Below are 5,192 nucleotides of genomic sequence, written 5' to 3'. Positions count from 1 at the left end.
TAAATAATTCAATAAACATATAGCTCAACATATGTTGAGCTATATGACCATCAAACCAGTTTGATGGTTATTCAACCATCAAACTGGTGCAAACTGCTGGCCCAGTTTGACTGCACTGCAAAAACAAAGTATTTTTGGTGTAGGATTTAGTGAAAATATCTTAGCACACTTACAATAACACAAAACTAACACGTAACATTTCAGGAAGATATGGGAGCTTCTTTATGCCAATAATGTGGATGGAAAAGCTAGAAGAGAAATAAACTAGAAATGGAACAAAACCTTTTAACTTATCTGAGGAAAATGTCATATTTCACATATAACAAGCATGTTTTCACCAATAATAATTATTTACTTAAAGTAAAACAAAACTAACTTACAAGTAACTTTTCATCAACATATAAGAACTTATTTTAAGTGTATTAAGAGGTTTGCCATAGAAAGCAGCTCAGAAATGGTTGGTAGTATTTATTTTGTTGCAGTGTGCCCCTGCAGCAGCCCTGTGGGACGCCGGTTTGGCCCTCACAGATGTGCCCAGGCTGCAGGTGGTGTTTACGGCGCGGCGGGATTCTTGTTGTTGTGCGGCTGGATGCTGCAGCCTGGGGCCGTCGACTCCGACCGTCAAACACAGTGAGGCTGCTGCAGAGGAGACGGAAAACATTACAAATATTCACTCTGCCCGTTTTTAAGGCTGAAAGCAGAATACTCTGAATGTAGCGACATTATGAATGAATTCTCGTAAATTCTTCACTTCCAGCCTTCTATGAGAGAACTTTATTTTCACATTTTTTCCAGCTTATAACCTTTTTTAATTTTATCAAATTATAACTATTATTCGATATACATTGCAGGGTTGTGTCTAACGGGGATGCGTTGTGCAAAATTTTGCACATTTTTGTACTTCAACTTGGGTCTCAACTGCTTCTAAAACAATCCAAGCGCTAAAAAAAGGACAGCAGCTGTTTTTGGGATGAACTTAATGATTTTGGTGGCTGGAAAATGAGCCGTTTGCAAAGCCTCCGTTATGTAACAACAAATATCAGCAGGGATATTTATCCGCCCGTTTCCACAACTTGGCTCCATATTCACGAACCATAGGTGAAAGTTTCCCGATGAAGACACGAATCCTGAAACTTTCCTTCAACCAAGAAGAAGAAGAAAATGAAAGCAGCGCCGATCCGATCCGTCCTGCGTGAAATCCTGGCGTCCCGCAGACTGGCTGCTGCTGCCTGGATGGGGAGGAAGAGGAGGATGAGGAGGATGAGGAAGCCATTACCCATTACCTAGCAACCAGAGCTGAGTTCCAGCACATTTGGTCAGCTGGTTTTACCTCTCTATGCGCTGTATAATGGCTGCTGGTTTTGTTGTTGAATTACCATCCAGAAACCACTTGGTGCGTTTTTGTTGGTAGTATCGGAAACTTCACTTCTTAGGATGAGATACAACATTTCATTGGATTTAATTGTATAATTGTTGGTGGGTCTATGTGTGTATGTATATATACATATATATGTATGTTTGTATGCATGTGTGGACAGTGTATGCGTAATTTTACAGATTGTAGAAATAATAACTGCAATAAGTTGTGTAAAGGGAACGTATAAATACGTTTTTGTTTTGTTCAAGCTAAATTCTTTTTTTCTGTTATGTAAATGTAATTATGTTGGACCTCAGTAAGAATATCTGTGGATTTGCTGCTGCTAATTTAGAGCTTAATAAATCAATGTTTATCTTGATCAAATAAAGATAAAAAAATATGACTACATGCAGTTAATGTGTTCATTTTATTGATACAAATCACACTTTTTGATGCGACTGGCGTCCAAAGAAAGCGGATCATGTTTTTCAGGAGCAGCATTTGTTTTACGGAGCCATGATTGTTGTGACACAAAAAGCTAAAAACTGTTTAGCTCTTTAGGAAACAGCTGAACAGTTTCCTAAAACGGAAGCAGTAATTCTTGATCAGTTCTCATTTATTGTCACATTTTACACAGAGCTATCATGTGACGCCACAGTTCAGTGAGCTTCGTAACCGGCAGCCATCTTGGCAGGCGGTTGCTATGACAATAAACCCAAGTCATTAGCTCAAAACTAGCAACTTATAAACAATACAACTGTTACAATAAACTGTTAAGTTTCTGAGTGCTCTGCTCTGCCCCATGTGATACTGCGATAAATACCCGTAATATTTACTGCTGAGCTAATTTTGCTAGTTAGCCAAGATGGCCGTGTCGCCTACGTGTTTCTACTCTTCCAGTCCGCCCTTTATAAATCTGTTGAAGCATTGCTAGCATCCGTCCATGCATTTCAGGCTCCTCCATCTTGCCTCCTTTCTCCATTATTCGTCTCATACGGGTCGATCAGAACAGCAGCCATTTTGTTGATATTTATTGATCATGAGAGTCAATATGCTTCCTTTTTGTTAGCTTTGAAGCCATTGTTCATCAAACGGTGCTGATCATTTCCAGTTCAGATTTGTGGGAATTTAAGTATAATAAAACTTAAATTCTATATCATCCACCAGTTAGACTTGTTTAATTTCCCTTTGGTATCAAAAAGGTATTTTTTAATTTTTCTTAATTATTTAGCTTTAATTAGACAGAGAGGATGTAAATCTAATCCTCTCTTGTGACGGTTTCTTGCTGCACCAAGGGAGACTTTGGGCATCTTAATATGACATTAGCAGCAGCAGGAGCTCATTGAAGATGAGATAAAGTTTCCATATCTGATAGATCGGAGCCATGTTGAGATGCAGGCGCCCTGCAGATCAATGGCAGCGTATTGGTGCGAACATGGCCGAGTGACCGCATGGTTTATCGACGTGTCTTTGTGTTCAAATTCAGCAGAAATCAGCTGAGACTTCTCCTGATGCTGCTGCTGTTGTTTTAAATCACCTTCAGTTCATGTTTCTCTTTAATGCCAAAGTTTATTATCACATGCAAATGTGCCAATAAACTGAGGTGAGTTTTCATTATTCCAGTTTTCATTTCTTAAGAATCAGCGTTTTGTTTCCATTACTGGCACAGCTGCTTGGAAAACCTATTATGGACTTGGGTCTTGTTCAAGAAAGCAGGACACACCTACTGGGACCAGAGAGCAACTTCTGCTTGGAAGTCCAACCGCTGGGCAGGTTGGACACGAGCCGCCGCTGTGATGCAGCCAAAAATGCACTGCAGTAATTTGAGTTATTTAGCCGTCAACAGGGAAAAAGGGTTTGTTTTTCAGAGCAATATTTATTTTACATCATTAATAAATGTCAAACTACAAATTTCACTAGCAAGCTAAAAACTATACAGCTGATTTTACTAACTAAATATTAAGTTGGCAAGCTAAAATTTTGTATTAGCTTACTAATGAAATATTTAGTTCACAGCTAAATGTTTAAGTAATAAGCTAAATGTTTGGCTAGAAAACTAAATACATTTAATTTACAAACAAATCAGCTAGCAAGATAAATAGCGTACAAAGTTAATATCTTGCTAACTAGTTTAAAACTAAATGTTTACATTGCAAGGTAAACATTTATTTTGCTAACTAAATATATAGCTTGCAGCTAGTTAGAAGTTTCACCTTGCTGACTAAATATTTAGATTCAAACTAAGTACTTCACTAGAAAGCTAAATATTTCAGTTGAAACAACATTTAGTCAGCAAGATGTAAACCTCCATTTAGTTCATGGAGATAATAAACTAAATACTTCGGAAGCTAAACGTGTCGATTGCTAGCAACATTGTATGCTAAAAATGATCTTGCTAACGATAGTTCGAAGCTAAATATTTAGCTTTGAGCTTTAACTAGATATTTTCTTAATTGCTAAACATTTTTGTTTTTACATTGTGCTAAATATGTTTTACCCCAAATTTCCGCCGTGTAGCTTTACAGACGACATGTTGTTGTAGCTTCTGGGATTAGCGGTTTGGTTCTGCTTCCAATTAATTAACCAGGCGGACATGAACACCTGAGACACACCTCAAATAAATCACTTCATCCTGGAATCCAGACAAACGAAGCCGTGATTTAATTAGCAGCTTCAGGTTGTGAAAACCATGTAATTGTCCGACATTTTAAAGCTTCGCGGTGATGAAACTAATCAGTGTAATTTCCTAAACCTGCTAACAGACGGAGTGCAGAGGCGTCAGTGCCATTAGCAACACTCCTCTCCTCAGCTAGAGCTGCATCTTGACCCCTATTAAGATACTGCCAGATGCCTGGCCAGTAACAGGAGGCATGTCCATGGCAACCGGCTGTAATGGCCGGCCTGCAGTGTGGCGGAATCACTTGGCCTAATTTGTTAAGTACCACATCAGAGCATCTGATCTAATCAGTCTTGTTTTATGCGCAAACCGAGTGGAGCCGACATGTTGTTTAGAGACCGACCGGAGGTTTAATGATGATAATAAATGAACATTTCATAACCTTCTCCAGACCCCGGCAGGCTGGCGTTCACTCAACCTTCAGGGACTTTCATTCTAGCCAATGCAAAAATAAACAACTTTTGTTGCAAGTGCGTGACGTCACAGTGACAAAGCTAGAAAAATGATGCAACTTTTCATTTCTGAGGAAATGACCATCAGGAGAAATAAATCTGTTTTTTCTGTGGAAAAAAACAAACTTCACAGGTTGGTGTGTAGAGTTTGGTTTGTAAAGTTACACAGAAAAATAATCAACAGCAAATATTTTAGTTTGTTAGAGAAAGAAACATGTTAAATTTTCAAAGAATTAATTTCAACCCATTTTTTCTACATTTATAAACGTCACAAGTCTAAATTAAATATTTAACTTGAATGTTTAGTACTTAGTTTATGAACTAAATATTTAAATCGAAAACTAAATATTTAGTCTGGAATCTAAATATTTAGTTTTTTGTAAAATTTAGCTGTTGAATTAAATATTTAGCTTTCAAACTAAATATTTAATTGACAAGCAAAAATATTTAGTTTGTTATTCTGACATTTATAAATTTAGGAATGATGTTTTGAAATTATGACTTTGAAAAAATTAACTCGTTTTTCTCCGACAGGCTAATAAAAAACATTTTGACAGTTAATTTTTTACAGTGTAAATTTACAAACCGTTTCAGCCACATGTTTTATGATGTTAATTTATTTTTACACAGAGAATAAACAACATTTCATTAACATTTTAAAATGAGATTCATGACATCAGTTACATAGTCATTCAAAAAATTAGAA

The sequence above is a fragment of the Poeciliopsis prolifica genome, unplaced genomic scaffold (genome assembly GCF_027474105.1).
Source record: "Poeciliopsis prolifica strain line A6 unplaced genomic scaffold, Auburn_PproV2 SCAFFOLD078, whole genome shotgun sequence".
NCBI classification, from domain to species: domain Eukaryota; kingdom Metazoa; phylum Chordata; class Actinopteri; order Cyprinodontiformes; family Poeciliidae; genus Poeciliopsis; species Poeciliopsis prolifica.
The sequence above is the reverse complement of the archived record's forward strand: the minus strand, read 5'-3'. Positions refer to the sequence as shown.